The sequence below is a fragment of the Oryctolagus cuniculus genome, chromosome X, assembly GCF_964237555.1.
Source record: "Oryctolagus cuniculus chromosome X, mOryCun1.1, whole genome shotgun sequence".
Taxonomy (NCBI): domain Eukaryota; kingdom Metazoa; phylum Chordata; class Mammalia; order Lagomorpha; family Leporidae; genus Oryctolagus; species Oryctolagus cuniculus.
Genome location: NC_091453.1, coordinates 25,036,063 through 25,059,733, shown reverse-complemented (window position 1 = coordinate 25,059,733; position 23,671 = coordinate 25,036,063). Strand labels below are relative to the sequence as shown.

Below are 23,671 nucleotides of genomic sequence, written 5' to 3'. Positions count from 1 at the left end.
CACAGGCTCTGGCAAGGGCCCTCCGTTGCCACATCACTCATGAAAGGTAATAGTGGAAGTGCATGTGGGACCAGATCACATCACCAAACGGTGTCACAAAGGCTGTGGTCCCACAATACCTTTAAAAAGGGGGGAGATTTATTTATTTGAAAGGCAGAGTTACGGGGGGGGGAGAGGGAGGGATAGAAAGAGAGAGATATCTTCCATCTGCTGGTTCACTCCCCAAACGGCTACAACGACTGGGATTGGCCCACGCCAAAACCAGGAGTATCATCTGGGTTTCCCACATGGGTGCAGGGGCCCAAGCACTTGGGCCATCTTCTACTGCTTTCCCAGGTGCATTAGCAGGGAGCTGGAGCAGCCAGGACTCAAACAGATGCCCATATGGGCTGCCAGCCCCCCACAATCCCTTTTGAGGGCACACTTGCAAAGACCTAAGGACCTTCCACTAGGCTCTCCCTCTTAAAGATCCATGCCACCTTGCAATCCTGGCACTCTAGGGAGCATACCTTGAGCACCTGAGCCTTCAGTGGGCACACTGAAACATATGCAGACCACAGCAGCACTTAGGTTGACCCCATATCCTGGCTGTTGTAAATATACTGCAATAAACATGAGAGGACAGACACCTCTTCAACATCATTATTTCCTTTGGTTGCCAAGGCCTGAACCAGAGTTGTTCGGAAAAGATTCTCTTCTTTGAGAGCAGCAGGGGGAAGCATTATGTAAGCCCAAAGTTGCCATCTTTCCTCCTCACTTCTCAGCTGGCCAGACAATAAAGCCAAGACAGAAGAGAGCAGAACAAGAAAACGCCAGAAGACAGAGTCCTGGTAGCATTGTCTGTGCACCTATTATCCCCCTAGGTGGCAGAGGCCAGATTGCTTGTGAGTTATCACACAGAGGGAGCTATCTATGCCTGAGGTCCCTTCGCCCCGGACTTTTCAATGTTAAAACTCACATAGATTACTTTGCCTTTCTCAAGCTAGGTTGAGTTGGGTTTTTGTCACTTGCAACCAAATGAATCCTAATTACAATATAGCGCCTTTCTTCAAACTACTTCTTGAAGAAACCAGCAGATGATGGGAGTGCCTGCTCATATGCTCTTGGTACCCGCCTTTCCTGATGCCGTCTTACTAGAAGCAGATGAGATGGGAGAGGCCACCATGCTGGTGAGTTAACATTCATACGGGCAACTCCAAAGCAGAGGCCAACAGGACACAGTGGACAAACAACACCACTTCCCGTGGAACCACAGGCACATCCCACCCCGTCTACCCAAGGTCCCCTCCAGGATTAGCTCTCGGTCAGCCACAGTGCTAACCTGTCGGGACACTCTCAGTTGGTTTTCTTCTCTCCTCTGTCTCATTTCCCCATTCCCTAATGATGCTTCTTTAGAATCACTTCCCCAGTCAACCACTTGGATCCAAATCCTTGTCCCAGACTGCTTCTGGGGAAAACCAACATGGAGGAATCGTGGCCTGAAAAAATAAGGAAACAGGACAGGTGAGTCCAACAACCCAAATTATTTGTTTATTCCCTTCGAGGGCTCTCCTGATGTGGTTTTTCAGCTAAAGTTGAGTTGTGTTCCTTGCTTGCTGTTATTCGACACCTGCTGGATATAGTTAGCTTGAAAGTGAGGAAGGAAAATTGCTATTCAGAACTGAAAATGGGGGTCACACTTTCTGCCTTTTGGTCATTATCACGAATCCTAATTTGCTTTGGCCTTTATTTGTTTTTTTTTTTTTTTTTTTTTTTTTTTTTTTTTTTTTGACAGGCAGAGTGGACAGTGAGAGAGAGAGAGAGACAGAGAGAAAGGTCTTCCTTTGCCGTTGGTTCACCCTCCAATGGCTGCCGCGGCTGGCGCGCTGCAGCCGGTGCATCGCGCTGATCCGAAGGCAGGAGCCAGGTACTTCTCCTGGTCTCCCATGGGGTGCAGGGCCCAAGCACTTGGGCCATCCTCCACTGCACTCCCTGGCCACAGCAGAGAGCTGGCCTGGAAGAGGGGCAACCGGGACAGAATCCGGCACCCCGACCGGGACTAGAACCTGGTGTGCCGGCGCCGCTCTGTTGAGCCATGGCGCCGGCCCTTTATTTGGTTTTGACTATGAAATATGAAAATCTGCATTCACGCAGAGGTCGTGTTTGCGTCACGAGTAAACATGGCACAAAGCTTTCATTAGTTTTCTCCTGTGAGGAGGTGGGCCCCGGGCCCCAGGAGATACCATCACACTAAAAGAGCTCCCTCCCTTTCCCCTGACATGCTCACGCTCACCACGGGCTGGGAGGCCGCCTTAGCTAAGGGGCCTGCACTTGTCAGGGAGTCAGGGCTGGAGTCACCATCTCACAAAGGAAGAGGCCAGCCCTCTGCGAAGCAGCGGAGTGCGCAGGCCCACGACAGCAGCAGGCACTGGGAGGACCACGCCCACGCTTCCCAGGAACTAGGGAGAGAATATACCTGTTCCAGCCATTACACTGCCAAGCTTTAGCAACTCCTGACACCTAGATACCTGTATTTTTCCAAAGCCTTGGTCTGGGAGTAATTTCCTCACGCATTAGCACTCCTTTGGATGGGGTATGCCTCTGACTTCATGGCAAGTAGGCAGGAAGGGACTAATTAAATCAATTTAACTGAAAGACTTCGCGCTACCAGATGAAAAGAATCCAACTCCAAATTGCTGCAGCTAATGCTTCCAGGAATAAGAGTTCTTCCAGGAGTGTAATTCGGAAGAGTGGTATGGCATAGGGGAAAACCTGAACTTGGAGTATATCTGTGCGAAAGTTCCAGCTGTCAGTGTCAAGCTGACTGGCAGCATGGATAGTGGCTGTATATACACACTCTGGAGCCAGAATACCTGGGCTCGAACCTGAGCTCTACTAGTTAATAACTATGTGGCCAGCCAGCGTCACAGCTCACTAGGCTAATCCTCCGCCTGTGGTGCCGGCAACCCGGGTTCTAGTCCCGGTCAGGGCGCCGGATTCTGTCCCAGTTGCCCCTCTTCCAGGCCAGCTCTCTGCTGTGGCCTGGGAAGGCAGTGGAGGATGGCCCAAGTGCTTGGGCCCTGCACCTGCATGGGAGACCAGGAGAAGCACCTGGCTCTTAGCTTCGGATCTGCGCAGTACACCGGCCACAGCGCGCGGCCGCAGCGGCCATTGCAGGGGTGAACCAACGGAAAAAAGGAAGACCTTTCTCTGTCTCTCTCTATCACTGTCCCCTCTGCCTGTCAAAAAAAAAAAAATAGCTATGTGGCCTTGGTCAAGTGAACGAACCTCTCCGGGCTCACCTCCTTTATTAAGTAAGAATAATAATGATACCTGTCTTGCAGTGCTAATGCAAGTATGAAATGAATTCCTATCCCTTAACAGTCCAGAAGGGCACCTGTCTGCTGTTATTATCGGTCACGGTCTCTCTAGGTCTCAGTCTTCTCATGTATAAATGGGGGATTCTTGCCTGGCCTATATTTTGGGATTTTTGTGAGGACAAAATGACATGGTACCGGAAAAGGAAACCTGGTAAAATGCAAATGTGAATTTAGCTTGTGATTAAATCAGCTCCTGCTTTTGTGACCCCCGTCCTCCTCCTTGCCCTCACCATTCCCCCGAAAGACCCCCGCGGGGCATTTAAGGGTTTGGTTAGTCTCTACTTCCAGGGAAGGAAACAAGAGCTCGGGGAAACACGCCCTCGCATCTACAAGGCTCGGACATATGGCTAGCAGCTGGGATTTATGCAAAGCATTCTTCAAATTAGTCCAAAAGCCCCGCTGTTCGGTTATTGCCCCCAGCGCAGCCATAAAACCACAGCTCGCAACTGCCAGCAGGTTGTTGCATCCCCAGGCCTGTGCTCGCCCTGGCCTCTCTCTCTTGCCAAGCCATGGCCACTCCGAGTTCCCTGGCTCCAGGGCCACCTGCGTGTCCTCTGCTTAACTCAATCTGCTGTCAAGAAGGAGGAAGTCATTAAATAGGGGACATGTCAGTCCCACCACAGGCCCTGGACAAGTTAATAAAATGCAGCCACCAGGCTGGGAGCTGATTTGTAACCACTCTACCATAAACCATGACTCTACCGCACAAAAGCTGTCAGCCTCAGGCCACGTAGCAAGCAAGCCCAGGGACTTGGGGCGCTCGGCACCGTTTCCCTAACATAGCTTTCATGGGACAGTGGGGAGGGGAACACAGCGCTGCTGACTTCAGTGCGCTCAGATGTGGGAGATGACGAGAGAACATCTTGTTTGCACCATAACTCTATACCCTGCAGAGATCAGGGGGAGGGACAAGGTGGTGGTGACGAGGAGACAAATGGGAAAGAGGCCGGCATAAAATACTGTCCCTAGACAGCTAGGCCACTCACACTCAGGGAGACCACGTAAAGGAAAAATCGGTCCAGAGCCGGCAAGTAGATCCACAACTTGGCTACTTGTCTGTTACATCAAAATCCTGCGTCCTCCTTTTTCTCTGCCCCACAATCGGAATGGGTTTTCTCAACAGTCATAGGACCCTGTCCCCAGAGGGCCTGCAAGGAGGAAGGGAGGGGGCAAAGGGCAGAGGCAGAGTGCGTGCAAACCAAGACACCGGAGGCCGAGCTGCCGCTCCCTTCCGGCCTCATTGGCCCTTTCTTCCTCTCAGGTCCTTTTAGCTCTGTACATCCTGGGACACTTTCCTGACAGCAGTTTCATTGGCCATGCCGTGAGGAATCCCAGCCACCACCCACTAGGACCAGGATTCAGTTCTGATGGTAGTGTGATTTGGAGTAGGCAAGGGAAGGGTTTCTTGCGAGACATCACAACAGACCCAGAGTCAAAGTCACGTGCTGAGTCACTTCCCACAGTCTCAGCTCCCTTCACAAAAAGAGCTGAGGACCCTTTCTTTCAGTTCATTATTTTAATTTCTGAAAGTCAAGGATCATTTAAGGAGGCGTTTCAAGGATAAGCATTTGGCACAGTAGATAAGATGCCATTGGAGATGCCCGCATTCCTGACCTGAGTGTGTAGGTTCTAGTCCTGTCTCCACTCCGGAGTCCTGCTTCCTGCCAAAGTGTACCCTGCTCACGTAGTTGAGTCCCTGCCACCCATGTGGGAGACCCGAACTCAGTTCCCAGCTCCTGACTTTGGCTTGGTCCAGCACTGGCTGTTGTGGGACTTTGGGGAAGTGAATCACGGGAAGGGAGCTCTGTGTCTGTTAGTCTGTCTACGTGTTTCACATACATAGAAGTCAATAAACAAATTGGTATTTACATGTAGTACTAAATGTAAAATGCAAGGAACAACCGCACTAAAATTAATGGTTAACATTTGCTAAGCACACTTTAATACTTTTCATCCTCATAGCTCTCTGGGGCCAGTAGGTTCTAATATCATTGTACCTACTTTAAAGGTGAAAAGACTGAGCCCCTGAGAAATCAAGTAAGATGCCCAAGGTCTTATGGTTGATGAGTGGCAGAGATAAGATTTGCTCACTCAATATTCATTTCCTGTTAGCTCTCATGCTAACCATAGCTGACATTTTTTTTCTAATGCTCTGCAGATTTGCAGTCCCATCATGTACATTGTCTTATTGCAGCCTCAACACATCTCTCGGGGGGGAGGAGGTGTCAGTCCTGGGGAGGAGATGAGGACACTGAAATGCAGAAGGACCAAGTGTTCTCACAGTATTCTACTGTCAAAAGCAGAAGGTGAAGTGCTAGAGTCAAACCCACCTTCTGGTCTTCTCAGCACACCCTTCTGGCTGAGAGTAACGCCTTATGTATGGCAAGCTCTCATCAACCCTGGCAAAATCTTCAGCCTCGCTTCAAGGAAATAGCCCTGTCCTAGGCCCATCACTGGCCACATCCACCTTACTGCTGAGATGTGCTTGTGTCTCCTACAAGGTGGCCACACAAGGCTGTGCAGGGGTGTGGTAAGTGACGCAGCGCACCTAAGGGGGCACTTTTCACATCACCCAAGTGGTCAATTTATAATTGGCAAGATACTTTTCCAGTAGATGGCAGTAATGTGTCTTATAGAAGGGGTGGGTACCCTTTCCTAAGTCATACAAAAGCAATGGAAAGGCTAGTGGGGCCTCTTATGGCCTCTGTTTTCTTTTAGTTTTTAGGCAAATTATGATGATGGCTATTTAAAATTTTACCAGTGGCGGTAAGATGACACCAATCCACCTATCTTCATTTTACCCTTCTTAAGATCTAAGGTAGGAAATGCTTGCTGCAGAAACTCCCTTACTCACTCGTTCCACTCAGTGGTATGCTTAGTGGGCACCTACAACGGGACAGACTCTATACAAGGTGAACTTATGATAGTGAACAAAAAACACAATTCCTGCCAACTTAGAAACTGAATTTCAGTAAAGGCACATGGGAGGGCTCTATAGCTTACTATTTCTCTCTGGCTTGCCTCATACTCCATAGGTTGGAAAGGCTAAATTTTAAATAAATGACAAAAATAACTGAAGATTCTGGATTCTTTTGCCACTGGGAGGGGCCATGTGAACTGGTTCTGGCCAATGAAACATAAGCAGTAGTCAATTCAAGCTTACATTTAAGGAGCAGTCTTTCTGACTGGAATGCAGATGCTATGCTCGGAGTAGCAGCAGTCATTTTGTAAAGTAAGGATGAAAAATATTTGCAGTAGACAATAAAGAAAGGGTAAAAGTAATGCAAGTCCTATATGACACCACTGAGCCTCTAGCCCTGTGCAAGACTTCCACTGTTGTTATAGGAGATAAACAAACCCAATGTATTTAAAGTACAATCAATCAAGTCCTCTATTACTTGCAGCTGAACACTATATGAGGCGACTTACATTAATCAAATTAGAATAAAAAAATAACTGCATAAACACTAATAAATGTCAATCCAAGAGAAGTACCTGGCACCGTGGGAATGTGAGCTGAGGGATCTGCGCAGGTCTGGAAGATGAGTAAGGCTTGGCTGAAGAAGTGTCGTCGGTTGTCAACAAGAGGCTAAAGCAAGATGGCTTCTGGCAGAGTGAAAAGACTGTACAAAGGCCTTGAGGTGGGAGGAATCAGACATGCTGGCATGGAGAAAGGAACACGGTGCACAAATGTGCAGGGCCAAATCAGCCCCTCGGGATCAAGACTGTGACCTTGACCTCTCTCCTCAGTTCATTAAGCAGCTGAATTGACTCTCCACAGCTAGGTAACCACTCAGGCATCACCGAAGGGGAAGGAATGCAAATGGAAGTTTCCTCAGGCCTGGCTGAAGTGGAGAAGACATTAGGGTCACTCCTAGTTATTCACATGGAACCCCCAAAGGAGAGCCAACTTAAAAGTACTCTTGACAGATACCCAAATGCCATGAGTGTCTGGTATGGCCTAGTCACCCAATAAATGGTTGTTGAATGACTGAACAAATACTGTCCATGGAAGTTATTTCAAACTCTTAAATGATGTACAAATCATTATCCCAGACTATGATCACCTCTATGGTGTAGTCTACAAAAAAAAAAAAAAAAAAAGAAGGAAGAGGAGGAGGAGGAGGAATAAGGATGGAAACACTTTTACTTTCAGGCTGAGTACGAGGCCCAGGGCCCTATCTTCCTGTTAGTGAATATCAGTTTCCTCCTCTGCAAAGGGGGACCGAGTTCATTCTTCTAAAGAGAGAGCATCCGCCTTCCCTCACAGCACCTCCAGTGCCCACCTGCCCCTTTGAGCCAGGGCACATGGTCAGCTCTTGGAACAGCAGAACTCTTCTCTGTGCGTCTTGGAAGATGGGAGAGGTTTAAAGCTGGAGACAGTCCCTTCCACGGATCCTCTCTCGGCTCTGGAACTCCAGTTTGTTTCCCAGCTGGCTGGCGGTCATGGCTGAGTTCTCTTTGGATTCCAGGGGAGGACTCCCAGTGGTACCCGCGGCACAAGAGGAATCCATAAACCTGTGTTTCCCAGGCGCCAACTGTGTGCCGGCAGCCACACAGCTGACCCTCCCTTCAGTTGTCCTACAAGCCTGCGAGTTGGTTTTTATGCTTTCCTCTTCCAGATGAGGATTCCGCGGCACAGAGAATTTCAACAACTTGCTCAAGGTCACACGGTGACTCAGTGCCGAAGATGGGGCTCAAACCCAAGTCCATTTGCATTTGGAGGCTGTGTTCTCCTTTGCCTTGGCCAGGTACTGCTAACCTTTGGGATCACTTACTTTACAAAACCTTCTCATCAAAGCCCCGCTGGGCTGTTCACTTATCCAACCGATACAGTCAAATGTTCAGCTCTGCCTTTGGGAAGACTGCTCCTCTCCTCTTCTTCCCTCCCCTTCCTAGCCTATGTCCCCTCCCGCACGTCTCCTCTCTCCCTCTCTCATCCCACTGTTTCCACACGTGTTCCCACAGGTGCCCAGGCTCTACAACCTCTCAGTTCAATTAGAACATCATGGGATACCTTGAATTTGGCATCAGTTTCATCTGTTCTACTCCCATCCATCCAAACTTTTTCCATAACATTGCCCTTGAGCACTGCCTAGTTGTCCCCCACCCCTCCTGCTCTCACACACTGTAGTATACATGTGACCCCACTGCAGGGCACTTGGCCCTAATATAGACAGAGCAGTCCTGCGGGAGCTTTGGATGGCCTTTAATTCTGGGCCACCACATGCCAGGCCTCCGCCTGGGCTTCATCCCCCAGATGGAGAGTAGCCTGGGTGTGGGGTCTGGATCTGTCATTTCAGCTGTTCCCCTGGAAGCCAAGGTTCAACTCATGTCCACCTGGGAAATAGAAGTCTTCCTGTTCTCCCTTCACTTCTCACATGTACTCTCCTAGCCTGTCTGCTTCCTGCAGGTCCCTCTCTGCTGTCTCCTCTCAGCCACAAAGCACTTTCAACAAATCCTGAATTGCCCCAGACCCTTGTACACTCTTCACTATGCCTAAATTTCCCACCCTCTCCCTTATCTTTTGAATGCCTCTCTAGCTTGCATCTCCCATCCAAGTCATCACCTCCGCCAGGAAGGCTGCCCCAACTCTCCAACCACGTGTCAGGATTTGAGGACCCTGCTCTGTGTTCCCAGAGCTTCCAGACTTTTGCTCTCCACACCCTTATCACATCGGACCATAATTCCCTGTTCACTGATCAGTCTCCTACACTTGCCTGAGGGGTCCACGTGGCAAGGACTATTCCATCGTTTTCACAGTTGAATCATCAGCTTTGGGCTGCTTACGACCTGTAGCAGGCACAGAGTAAATTATTACTGTGGTCACATTGCAGTGGATTCTTTTATTTTTGCACAGAATTGTAAGCTCCTTGAGAACAGGCTCTGAGTACTTTCCATCTTTGGGTACCGAAGACAAAGAACAGCCTGACACTGGGTAAGAAAATAGGGAAGGTCCTAACTTGTATAACCAGGTGGAGAAGTGACTTAGGGAACAACGTATGGGACCCGCTTACTGTCTTTAAATAGGTCAGTTATCAAAGGGGCTAACATAGGTCTACTCAAAGTGTGGTCCCTAGGTTGCCGTCTCCACATCCCAGGAACTTATTATTCATACTGATTCCTGTGCTGCACACAGGACTGACCAAGTCAGACACTCCAGGGTAGGGCCAAGCAAGCTGCTAACAAGTTCTCCAAAGTTTGGGCAGCCTTGGACTAATGGTAATCATATTCTGACTTAAAGAAAGAGACTGTTTTCCATTTAATATATAAAAAAATTTCTGGAGGCATCTACCCAGTAATGGCAGCGTGTCTTAGTCAGATTGAGCTGCTACCAAGAGACCATAGACTGGATGGCTTAACAAGAACACAAATTTATTTCTCCAAGTTCTGAAGGCTGGGAAGTTCAAGATGAAGGCCGTGGCATATTTGAGCTGGTAAGGGCCCATTTTCTGATTCATAGATGGTGCCTTCTTGCTGTGTCCTCACGTGGTAGAAGAGGAAACGGATTTCTCTGTAGTTTCTTCTATAAGGGCACAAATTCCATTCATGAGGGCCCCATCCTTACTACCTAATCACCTTCCAATGGAGCCACCTCCTAATTCGAGCATCTGAGAGGTGAGAATGTCAACAGATGCATATGATAGGGAGACACAAACATTGGGACTTTAGCACAGTGGCTGCCCTACTAAGCTGCCCATAGTTCTACATGTCCCAGAAGAGGCAGGGTATCCTCCCATGAGGGCTATGCCGGGATGTCATGCCTTGATTGGTATATCATCAATCTTGTCGGTGGGGCAGACATTGTGGTAGTGAGAGCCCTGCAGGAAGGCCCTCGTTCCCCACTAGTTGGGGACTCTCTACTAGGGAGAGGGGGGAGAGGGAGGGACACAGCAGAGTGAGGGCACCAATATTTGTCTTTCTAGTAAGAAAGGCTTTTTTCTAGTAAGAAGGGCTTTACAGAGAAGATAGATAACCTTGAAGTTGCAATAATCCCAATTCCAAAAGTGAATTAAGCATTTACTATGTGTCAGGTATAGCATTAACTTACAAAGACTTGCTCATTTGGTTTTTCTAACAACCCTATAAAATGGCCAATATTTTCTTTAATTTTGAAAAAAGAATAAAATAGAAAAGAGACTAAATGACTTCTTAAAGCATGACCCTGTTAATGAGAGATGGAGTTGGGATTTGAACTCGGGTAATCTGTTTCATGAGTTTGATTTCTTAGCTGTTAATCCTTATTACAACCTGAGGTTAAATGTCCAAGATCCAGCAAGTCTTTAGCTGGGGCCAATCAGACAAGCAACGCAGTTAGGGGAGGAGAGTGGGCTATGAAGAACAGGACAGGCTAGGATATATTGTGCAAAACCAGCAAAATAAACCTTGAAATATCACTGCCTCTGTTTTAGTCCATTTTCCAGTGCCATAACAAAACTCTCAAGGCTTTTTCAATGTGGAATCACTGACCACTGTGGACTGTCCCAGCACCTAGTAGACACAGAGTAGACACCAATTGGAGCCACATTGTAGTAGAATCTTCTTTGATTTTTCCACGTAATTGTTAGCTTTACAAGAACAGAGGCTTATTTAGTTCACAGATTTAGAGACTGAAAGTCCAAGATCGGGTGGCCACATCTACTTGGCCTCTGGTGAGGATCTCAGGGCTAATGTCATCACATTGGTTGGTGTGCATGCACAAGAGATCACATGGTAAGACAAGAAGCTAGAGCGCAATTCAGGGGCCAGGCTCATTCTTCTTATAACAACCCACTCTTGCAGGAACTAACTGGGATCCCGTGAGAACTGCATTAATATTTTCTGCAAATGGCGCCCAATTACCCACTCACCTTTCACTAGGTTTCATCTCTTAAGCTTTCACCACTTCAGCACCACCACACTGAGGACCAAGCTCTGGGATATATTCAAACCCCAGCAGTCTTAAACAATGAATGTCACTGCCTCCTCCCACAATAACCATCGAAGTTCTTTCTAGGCGGGCTGCTTTTCTGGATAGAACTCCTCCCACCTGGAGCAGACCCAGGCACCTTCTACAGATGGCTCCAGCCTCCCCTGGAGCCTTGAGAAAGCATGCCCATCCCCACATCTAGCTGGAGAAAGACTCAGAGCAGGTAGAGGATCCTACAAGTCATTTGAGGGGCCAAGTCTGGGAGGTGAGTGAAGAACTTCTCTCCATATTTCACTGGCTAGAACTAGTTATCTTATCCCACATCAATGCAAAGGAGCAGGAAAAGAGCCATTCCTGGCTCCCAAGAGAAGAAAAACGAAAGATTGGTGAGCAGCAGAATTGTCTCTGCCACAGATACATGTTATCCTCATATCCAGGAAGGCGTGAACTTTGTAGTCTTTGGACATGACCTCTAAACATTCTGGATTGTTCATACCTAGTGGTGAAACATTTTAGGCCCACACAGCAATAGTTGTATTTTATATACAAATCATATGCATGCACTTAAGTCAATCCAGGTATTACATAGTTGAGTAGGCTTGGCTTCCTTGTTTTTCGCAAAGAAATAAATGAAGAATAAATTTCATTTTTTCCTCTTCTACTTCAATAGACTGGGCCATTACTCCATGATACATTTTTAAAGATTTATTTATTTATTTGAGAGGTAGAATTACAGAGAGAGAGAGAGACAGAGAGGGAGGTCTTGTATCTGCTGGTTCACTCCCTAAATGGCCACAATGGCTGGAGCTGTGCTGATCCGAAGCCAGGATCCAGGAGCTTCTTCTGGGTCTCCCACACGGGTGCAGGGGCCCAAGGACTTGGACCATCTTCCACTGCTTTCCCAGGCCATAGCGGAGAGCTGGATCAGAAGAGGAGCAGCCGGGACACAAACTGGCGCCCATATGGGATGTCGACACCGCAGGTGGAGGCTTAGCCTATTATGCCACAGTGCCAGCCCAGTCCCTGATATGTTTATGCTCCACCCTGAGGCCTCTGTTCCATGGCTTTGAGAGCTTCCCAGAGAGGAGCCAGTTTTTTTTGTGGTGGAAGCAAGATTTTTCTGGGACCCCAGGGTTTCCCTGAAGTGTCTCGGCATGGTGGGCACAATCGAGCAGAGAGCAAAGACCAGGCTTGCTTGATATCATTCCTAGGCTCTACCTGTGAACGACTCTATCCTATCCCTCGTTTTCAGGTCCTTGACTTAAGTGGCAAGTTCATCCTGAGATGCTGCCTGTTAAGTGAAACTAACTGGCTACCTAAATCCACTTCAACTCTAAGAGTCTATGAGTTCCTGGCCAGATGAGGAAGAGCCACAGTGTGATGGAGAAGGTGGGGATTGCAGGCAGCCTGCTTGGGTCTGCTGCCTGTGTAAGGAGTGACTGAGGAAGTCTGAGAGCTGCCTGGATTCACTGCTTCCCTGATATTCCACTATAAGAGGGCCAGAGCCAGGATGCATTGTTCAGGATGTATGTTTTGAAATTTGAGCTCAATAGACATCCACTACCATGTGAAGACATGCAAGTTGGCCTACTAGAGAATGTGAGTCTATGTGGGAAGACCCCGGAAATCCCAGCTCTCCCAGCCACGTGCAAAAGAGGTCTCAAACATTTGAATGAGGCTTTTGTAGACTATCCAAGTCAGCTCAGAACCGAAGGCGCAACATCTTAAGTAAATACATGCTGTTGTTTGAAACCACCGACTTTGGGGGTGATTCGTGACATATCAAAGGTCCAGCTGATGCAAGCAACATCATCCATCATCAGTGCTCCTGATGTTTCATGGCTACCATTTTTCATCTATTTTACACTTAGATCCTTGAAAAGTTATTTGTGCACACAGTAGGATCCATTCCAATGTACCCCCATGCTTGTGCATCTTTAGATAAGCTCAGGGGAAAGAAAGAGCATCAACTTTTAAAAAACATGTTTTAAACACACGAAGTGGGCTTCCAGAGAAGCCAGGACCACAAGGAAGGATTTCAAAGATTGCTCTGGTTTTAGTATGCGGCCAGCTAATGGTTGTCCCTTGTATCACTGTTGACTGGCTCCCGTGGGGAAGTCTGGAGTGGGAAGGCAAAGCAAAGGATACAGCAAAACAGTGAGAAGTAGTAAAGTTTCCTCTCCTGGGCAGTCTGACCATTGCCAGACCCCAGGGTTGAACACAAAGCCAGTCTCATCACCTCTGCCAACTGCTGTGAACAAGTCAACTTGAGGCATTTCACCTGTGCCAGCAGGCATAAAGGACACAGCTTACTACCTGAGTAAGTCAGCAATAGATGTACATGTGCATGCCAGCTGACTGGCCAGCTGTAGGCAGTTATTCCAAATCCAAGGTCACAGCAAAGAAAGTACATCTTTTTCCATAGCCTGGTAGCACTCGGGTTCGCACCACCAAGTCCTGCATGGATTTTCAAGGGGAAGTTAGCAGCTGTCAACCAGCAGAAGCCCAAGCCCACAGCTGCTGTTCCCATCACTTTCCCAGGGTCTGTCGGTTGGGCCATTTAAATGCTCTGCTCACAGTCATGGGACACCCACATTTAATCAACCATGAGGGGCCTGCTCACTCACCCAGTAAGACGACAGAGGTGGAAAAAGAAGTTGGGGTAAGTAAAATAAAACTCAACCAGAAGTGCTGAATCCTGGCAGAAGAGCTGAAATACACACAAATAAAATCATGGAACTCATAGAGGAGTTTGGCAAAGTGGCAGGATATAAAATCAATGCACAAAAATCAACAGCCTTTGTATACACAAGCAATGCCATGACTGAGAAAGAGCTGCTAAGATCAATCCCATTCACAATAGCTACAAAAACAATCAAATACCTTGGAATAAACTTAACCAAGGACGTTAAAGATCTCTACGATGAAAATTACAAAATCTTAAAGAAAGAAATAGAAGAGGATACCAAAAAATGGAAAAATCTTCCATGCTCATGGATTGGAAGAATCAACATCATCAAAATGTCCATTCTCCCAAAAGCAATTTATAGATTCAATGCAATCCCAATCAAGATACCAAAGACATTCTTCGCAGATCTAGAAAAAATGATGCTGAAATTCATATGGAGGCACAAGAGACCTCGAATAGCTAAAGCAATCTTGTACAACAAAAACAAAGCCGGAGGCATCACAATACCAGACTTCAGGACATACTACAGGGCAGTTGTAATCAAAACAGCATGGTACTGGTACAGAAACAGATGGATAGACCAATGGAACAGAATTGAAACACCAGAAATCAACCCAAACATCTACAGCCAACTTATATTTGATCAAGGATCTAAAACTAATTCCTGGAGCAAGGACAGTCTATTCAATAAATGGTGCTGGGAAAACTGGATTTCCATGTGCAGAATCATGAAGCAAGACCCCTACCTTACACCTTACACAAAAATCCACTCAACGTGGATTAAAGACCTAAATTTACGTCCTGACACCATTAAGTTATTAGAGAACATTGGAGAAACCCTTCAAGATATTGGCACAGGCAAAGAATTTCTGGAAAAGACCCGGGAGGCACAGACAGTCAAAGCCAAAATCAACTATTGGGATTGCATCAAATTGAGAAGTTTCTGTACTGCAAAAGAAACAGTCAGGAGAGTGAAGAGACAACCGACAGAATGGGAAAAAATATTTGCAAACTATGCAACAGATAAAGGGTTAATAACCAGAATCTACAAAGAGATCAAGAAACTCCACAAAAACAAAACCAACAACCCACTTAAGAGATGGGCCAAGGACTTCAATAGACATTTTTCAAAAGAGGAAATCCAAATGGCCAACAGGCACATGAAAAAATGTTCAAGGTCACTAGCAATCAGGGAAATGCAAATCAAAACCACAATGAGGTTTCACCTCACCCCGGTTAGAATGGCTCACATTCAGAAATCTACCAACAACAGATGCTGGCGAGGATGTGGGGAAAAAGGGACACTAACCCACTGTTGGTGGGAATGCAAACTGGTTAAGCCACTATGGAAATCAGTCTGGAGATTCCTCAGAAACCTGAATATAACCCTACCATTCGACCCAGCCATCCCACTCCTTGGAATTTACCCAAAGGAGTTTAAATTGATAAACAAAAAAGCGGTCTGCACCCTAATGTTTATTGCAGCACAATTCACAATAGCCAAGACCTGGAACCAACCTAAATGCCCATCAACGGTAGACTGGATAAAGAAATTATGGGATATGTATTCTTTAGAGTACTATACCGCAGTAAGAAACAACGAAATCCAGTCATTTGCAACAAAATGGAGGAATCTGGAACACATCATGCTGAGTGAAGTAAGCCAGTCCCAAAGGGACAAATACCATATGTTCTCCCTGATCGGTGACAACTGACTCAACACCAAAAAGGAAACCTCCTGAAGTGAAATGGACACTATGAGAAACGGTGACTTGATCAGCATAGCCCTGACTGCTAATGGACAACTTAATACATTATCCCTCATAGTATTTTTTTTGTCTGTTCTACTTAATATGACTGGTTTAATTCTGTAATTATCACACAGTTATTCTTAAGTGTTGAAAATTAACTGAAATGTGATCCCTGTTAAACATAAGAGTGGGAATAAGAGAGGGAAGAGATGTATAATTTGGGGCATGCTCGGGCTGACTTGCCCCAATTGGTAGAGTTGGAAACATACCTGGGGATTCCAATTCAATCCCATCAAGGTGGCATGTGCCAATGCCATCTCACTACTCCAAGTGATCAATTTCAGTTCACAATTGATCATAATGAAAGGACTAAGAGTCAAAGGGAGCACATAAACAAGTCTAGTATCTGCTAACACCAACCGATAGAATAAATAAAGGGGAGAGTGATCCAACATGGGAAGTGAGATACTCAGCAGACTCATAGAATGGCGGATGTCCTAAATAGCACTCTGGCCTCAGAATCAGCCCTAAAGGCACTCGGATCTGGCTGAAAAGCCCATGAGAGTATTTCAGGCATGGAAAGCCAAGACACTCTGGCAAAAAGATCTCTGTGAGTGAGATCCCAGTGGAAAGAACAGGTCTTCAAAGAGGGAGGTGCCTTTCTCTGAAGGGAGGAGAGAACCTCCACTTTGACTATGACCGTGTCTAAACAAGATAAGAGTCGGAGAACTCAAGGGGCTTCCATAGCCTTGGAAACTCATGACTGGTGCATAGGGAGATTACTGATGCCATAGACAGGAGTGTCAATTGGTAAATTCAACAACAGGAGTCACTGTGCACTTACTCCTCATGTAGGATCTCTGTCCTTAACGTGCTGTACACTGAGGCTTAATGCTATAACGAGTACTCAAACAGTATATTTCACTTTGTGTTTCTATAGGGGTGCAAACGACTGAAATCTTTACTTAATGTACACTAAACTGATCTTCTGTAAAAAAAAAAAAAAAAAAAGAAAGAAAGAAATTATCAATTCCCAACTTGACTCTCACTGGGATTAAACATGACAATAGGTCAGATCTGATTTCATCATCATTTAAAAAAAAATCATCTATTATTTTTCACTTTATGTTTCTGTGTGGGAGCAAACTGTTGAAATACTTACTTAAGGTATACTAAGCTGATCTTCTGTATATTAAGATAATCGAAAATGAATCTTGATGTGAATGGAAGGGGAGAGGGAGTGGGAAAGGGGAGGGTTGTGGGTGGGAGGGACGGTATGGGGGGGGAAGCCATTGTAACACATGAGTCGTACTTTGGAAATTTATATTCATTAAATAAAAGATAAAAAAAAATAAAAATAAAAATAAAAAAAAGGGGACAGTGCACAAGGACCTGAATGTCAGAACCATGCCTGGCACATAGAATATACCCAGTGGATATTTCTTGAATGAATACAAAACATCCCAGCCAGAGAACAGGGCTTCATGTCTGTTCTTGGGCTTTAACCATTGCAAATGGATTTTGCCCTGCTTGCTGAAGCCTGGCTCTCCTTTTAAGGCTTACTCTAACCCAAAGAAAGAGAGGCACCCTAGGCCACATCTTAACCATCAGCATCGATGCTTGCTTGCTTGTTTGCTTTCTGCCTTTCTTTTTAAACAAGGATGGGTTTCCTTGTAGCCTTTTTTAAAAAAGATTTATTTTGTTTATATGAAAGGCAGAGTTACAGAGAGAGAAGGAGAGACTGAGAGAGGTGTTCCATCTGCTGGTTCACTTCCCAAGCAGCCATAATAGCTGGGGCTGGAGCAGGCCGAAGCCAGAAGCCAGGAGCTTCTTCCAGGTCTCCCACATGTGTGCGAAGGCCCAAGCACTTGGGCCATCCTCTGCTGCTTTCCCAGGAGCATTATCAGGGATCTGGATCAGAAGTGAAGCAACTAGGACTTGAACCAGCACCCACATGGGATGCCGGTGTTGCAGGCGGCGGCTTAACCCACTATGACACAACATCAGTCCCCCTACCAATGCTTTCTGATTACCTTAAAAACTGAAATGTGGACCATCAGCTTTGACTTCAAGTGACTTTGGCCCAGAAGAAATTGAATAAATAAAGTGTCCTCCATTTCAACTAAATCGTTCGGTAGAAACTACTTTATGTTCTATAGCAGGAATGAACTTAAATAATTCTCTGCCTCAAAATTAAGGTTAACTTCTGTGTGCACTTATTTATGTCTCATCTCCTGGCACAAAAATGTTTAACATAGCAATGGAAAACCATCAAATGCAGCATTCTGTCTTCAAGCTACCAAGCCTGGAAAATGAGGAAGCTTTTTATTGTTTGTTTTCCTGGCAACCTCTTTTGACCTACACTTGGCATTCTATGTAATGTACACGTGCAAGATATTGTGATGGTGGGAAGGTCAGGTGGTGTCAGCCCATCCCACAGGCAAATAGCAGCCTGTCCTCTGGGCAAATAAGGTCCTGAGAAGGGAAGTTCCATTCCAGATAAATGTATATGTTTTCTGGTTTTACAATACAATTTGGGGAAGTGAGAGATCGTGTCATTACAAATTCAATAGAGCTTAAGGGAGTGGGCAGGGAGGAAAGGAAGTGAGAGTTGTGTATGCTGATGTATCAGGGTCTAAGTCCCCGCATCTATCTATTTCTGCAATCGAGAATGATCATAGGTCGTGTCCCAATAATTTCCATTCAATAATTGGACATTTGTAAGATATCTAAAACTCCACTGGAAGGAGGGTAGGCAGGACCCCTCAAGCAGGCTTGTTGATAAAGGCTTAAAGAGGCTGACTAGGTGGGTGACTGAAAGGAATTATGGACCAAAAGATACATGCATACACTGAACTTTATAACAAGGGTGACTCAGTCAGGGATGGGTTCAAAATTCCAGACTCAAACTGTCCCTGAATCTTACTCACTTTAAATTGGTTTGCTTTTCTCTGCTTAACATGAAAAAAATTGGCAAACATACTATAAAGTTGAGGAAATTTTACAATGAGCACCCATATACCCAACACCTGGTTCCCATCACGAATACGTTGGTACAGGTGCTTTGTTACATGTCCATCCTTTTATCTTCCCATCATCCAACTTTAGTTTTGGATGCATTTCTAAAGGACTTCTCCCCAGATGCATCTTGTATGCATATCATCAACTAAAGTTCAATATTTGATTATGGCTTCTTTTTCTCTTGAGGCTAAATTTACATGTAATGAAACACAAACACATATCCTAAATATACCATTTGATGAATTCTGACAAAGGCATAAAGCCAGACTATCCTAACCTCTATCAAGACAAAAACAAGACCATCATCCAGAAAGTTCCATCATATCCCTTCCCAGTAAATCCCAGCCCCAACCCTCAGAAAAAAAAAAAAAAAAAAAAAAAAAACTTTGTTCAGATTGTATTTTGCACCATGGATTGGTTTTGTAGATTATAGAAAGTCATATTATTTGCAAATTTACCATACTATACTTACAATTCATCCATGCTGTCACGCCTATCAGTAGCTCATTCTTTATTATTGCTGAATAGTATTTCACAGTGTTAAATATCATAATTTGTGTATCTATTCACTTGTTGATGAATATTTTGGCTGTTTCAAAAGTGGCATTCTTTTCATGTTCATGAATAATTTTGGCTTGATGGAAATATATGAGTTGATGACAGGTGTGAGTGAAACAGACCTGTGTACTCATATATTCTACTTCCATGTGGTGAACCCCCTCAAGTGGCTTACTTTGCTAAGTGGCAGGGTTTAGAGCAGAAATCAAAACAACCTAATCTGATTCACATTTAACACGTATATCAGTTTTATTGCCTCTCAAGGTATGAGACAGAAATCATTTACACAAATGAGAACAATTAGTATTTAATGTCACTTGGGGTCTAGGAAGGAGGAATACACGTATAACTGTGGTCTCTGAGTCTTGTTCTCCCCAGCAGGAAGTTACTCCCTACTGTATTTCTCACTTCCTCCACAGGTTTTAGACAAGGAAGCAACCCACCTAAAGCCATGCTAACCTCAAGACCCTGGTGTCCATGAGATCCCCGTTTTCCAACCACAAGAAAAAAAAAAAAACCCTTCTGAGGCCAGCGTTATGGTGGTCCACTTCCAAACCAGCTTCCTGATGATGTGCCCAAGAGGCTGGCCCAGATGCCTGGGCTGTTGCCACCCATGTGGGAGTTCCTGGTTCCCGGCTTTGCCCTGACAAGACCTATCTGTTGGGGCCATTTGGGGAGTGAGCCAGCTGGTGGAGGGGGATCTCTCTCTTTCTCTCTCCTCTCTTCCTCTCTTCCCCTCTGTCTTGCTCTACCTTTCAGATGAAATAGAAAAATAAATTTTTTTTAAAAGAAATCTCTTCTGGCCTATTAGAAATGCATAAAAAATACCTTTATCGCTACACTCTCACCTCCCGCTATCTTCCCAACCCACTTCAATCCTGTTGCTAATTTCAGCACAGTGTTAACTAAGATGAACGTGGTGAAGGTTTCCCTGGAGCTGGCATCCATTGGTGATGTTAGAGAGGAGTGTTCCAGTGAAGTGGTGAGGGTGGGAAGGAGTTTAATCCAGCCAGAGAGAAAGGTCGGGAGCTGAACTAAGGATGGGAAGGCAGGACTCTGAGAGATAGAAGAGCAGAAATGGAAGTTGCTGAAAACAATCTTTATCCACTCTAAAAGATCACCTAGAGTCAAGCTCACCCAGTCACCAGAGCTGTTTTCTCTTCCCTTTTCTCTCAGTGAGGGGCTTCGCATGCTCGCCGGCTTTCTCTCCGTCTCAGACGGCACCGTGAACTTCATTGCCAAAGCTTTCACAGGGATCATCTTCGCTCCCCCGAGGTCAATGATCCTCTGGACTCTGGAAGCCTTTGCTTCCCGCCTTGACCCCTTCTGACTATCTTGTTCCAGTTGCCTGAAAAAAAGTTCATTTGAAAATAACCAAGGCTGCTCTAACATTAGCTGAAGCTGGGCTTCTTGCCTATTATTTTAAGCTACCGTCCCAGCCTTGCTGGCAGCCTGAGACTTTAATGACAGCTTCGCCACATTCCCTACAATCTTTGAGGCTGCGCCCAGCTCCTTTTTCTGACCTACCTCCCATTCCATCTCTTCTTATTTTAAAACCAGTGCCCCTATTGGGCCTCTCACTCACTTCCAGTTTCCAGGTAATGGGAAGTATCTAGTCCTCCATTCATTTGCAAGACAGATACAACTAACATAATTCAATCCTATTGAATGAGCATCAACCAATAGTCTCCCACTTGTATTCTTGCAGGTGACTCATTCAAGTTTCTCAACCGTGGCCATACATGTTCATCATCTCCCACCCCTAGATGTGTGGCATCTCACAGTCCTGAAGAGCTTGGCATACAATGTCAAAATGCAGTTGACATATAGTGTCAAAATGTGGTTGACATACAATGTCAAAATGCTTCAAACACACAATGACAGCAGTAGCTGTAGTTTCCATGGAGGACGAATCCTCAGCAGGGACATCATCCTGCGTAGGAACTATTATACTGTGATGTAATAAGCTGTGGTAATTGTGTGATAGAGGTGTGTCAATCAGTTTGTTCAGAAGCTCTGGCCTTAGAACCTCATGCTTTTTGAGCTTCTGTGTGTCTACTTAATACTTTTCTTCTCACTTCTTCAGTGTTACTAGCTCTAAGTTCTACTTTCTGGTGTTGCTGTACCCATCTTCAGTAGCACCGGCCACTTTACCTTCTAGTATTTCTAATGAATCATTGAAAAAACCACATAGACTCTCAGTGATCACAATATATAAGGGGGCACAGTTCATGAAATGGTATAGGTGCTCCAAATACAATTTCCAAAATATTAAAAACTAAGTAAAAGAAAACTTTTCTCTTATGGTGTATGGAAATTCTGGGAAGGACACAGAACTATCCCTCCCAAATTGTTAAAGAGAAAGACATCAAGAGATTTGGCTTGAGAGAAAGAGGAACACCCATATTCCGAATGAGAAGAGAAATGCAAACCAGAGCTGTAAATACACATTGGTGCCATGGTGTCCCTCAGGAGCTTCAGCCCAGATATAGGTTCCAGGGACAGACACAGGGACTTTAAAATGCTTTCACATGGAGAAACTGTCGCCTTGGGCCCATAAAAAGTGAGAGCTCCAACTGAGCCACCTGCGTAGAGCTTGGAGGCACAGAAATATCGTGTTCATTAAAAAAGCAAAGAATTACTCTGTCCACAGGCTCAGCGAAGCAATAAGGATACTTGCTGTGTATTTTGATCCTTGAGCAGGGGAATTAAAAAGACATCTTTGAAAAATCAAAACTCTAGGCCTCTGTTGCTGGTAGATGTGGATTTTAATTGATACTACCTGTGGGTATAGAAAACCCAAGTTGAGAAATTAACATAAAATCTGGTCCAAGGCATGAGAAACCCTAGGGTCTGAGACCATAGGGACTCCCACAGAAGGAAACAAAAGCTAAAGATAAACTCATAATAAAAAATATACTAGCTACACAAGGAAATTAAATACCATAAGGGATAGTGAGCAAATGCAACAAGAAGAAGACAGCTTAAAACTGAAATAACTGAAAAATCTAAAGAATACAAAATAAAGACCCTAAAAATGATTAAAGAGATAAAAAATGGGCATCATAGTGAATTTAAAGGATAATATGAATAAAACCAACCTTAGTTGAAATAATAACAAACTTAAAATAACAATAATAATAACAACTTGTAAGAACAATAGTTGACATTAAGAGTGAATTTATTAATTTGAAAGTAAAACCCAAGTGAAACAACTTCACAAAAATGGGCAGTGGAAAGAGGCTAGGGGAGAAAAAGAAAGAAAGAAATACCTAACAGCAGGAGTATAGAAGCTTTGGCACTGCGCTGAAAGCTCTCAGGGAGTAGATCCAGGGACCATTTTCTATTTGATCTTGTACATGCTTGCACATGTCCAGTCAGTCCCTGGCGTAGGAGAAGCCCTCAGCAAATGTTTATTGAATGATGCAGTCACAAAAGAACACGCTATAAGTAAAAGGAATAATGAATAATGGAGCAAAAGATTCCACGGCATCATTCTGGTTTGAAGGTTTTCTTTTCTCTCTCTTCAAGCCCAAGGTATCTACCAAAACTCATTCCATCTTCGCAATGACAGACGTTCATGGGTCAAGGCCATTTATAGACATCCAGAGGCAGCAGACATTTTGTTAGAAAGCATTTCGCAGAAGACTCCAGCTGTGTTCATTACCTTTGTAGATTGTGGTTGCACTGAGAGCTACACTCCAGTCCTGTGTGGATTTAAGCAAAAGTGCATGGGGACAGAGAGAGCCAGGGCAATAAAAACACAGTTGGAGAAGTCCATGCAGAACAAAGCAGAAGGTCTCTGCTCTGAACATTGCACAGTTGCTAGCAAAGGACCAGAAAGCTGCCTGATCGCAATGGCTCGACTTGTCAGTAGGGCCGTGACCAGCCCAGCTTCGGTCTGGATGGGACTGGTGGCACAGCTGTTGAATCAGGTCAAAACCAAATGCAGAAGCAGATGACAAAAGGTAAAGAAGACCTATTCTAGAGTCAACCCTTGGATGCACCCGTGGCTTCTTCGTAGCTCTAATGGCAGGGAAGTGAGAAATAATACAAAAATCCACCCAGTCATGACGTCTTGAAATCATATTTCAAATGTCAATTCCAGTTGTTCTTTGTTTATCTTTTAGTTTGCTGGAAAATGGACTGGGTTGTTTCCAACCCTCTCCACTCAATATTGTTCCCACTGCTCTTAGATTTCTCGAGAAGTTAAGCTTGTAGAAGTAGTCTCTGCAAATGGAAGCAGCAATAAACTTTGTTGCTACAGGCAACACAAAATACACTTTATGAGAGGTTAACACTCCAGAATATGGGAATTGGCTGGTCATGTTTCTGTGCCTATTGCAACCACTCTGGGGAGTGAAACATGCCAGATGACTTTTTA

General features: G+C 45.2%; 1 long non-coding RNA gene across 2 annotated transcripts in view; it reads right to left on the bottom strand.

Moving 5' to 3' along the window:
• LOC103351789 (uncharacterized) overlaps positions 1–23,671 on the bottom strand; it is a 112,864-nt gene that overhangs the window by 35,708 nt on the left and 53,485 nt on the right. For both annotated transcript variants that reach the window (XR_011385625.1, XR_011385624.1), the window contains one exon: positions 20,425–20,635. This is a non-coding gene — a long non-coding RNA (uncharacterized lncRNA). The remainder of the gene's footprint in view (positions 1–20,424; positions 20,636–23,671) is intronic.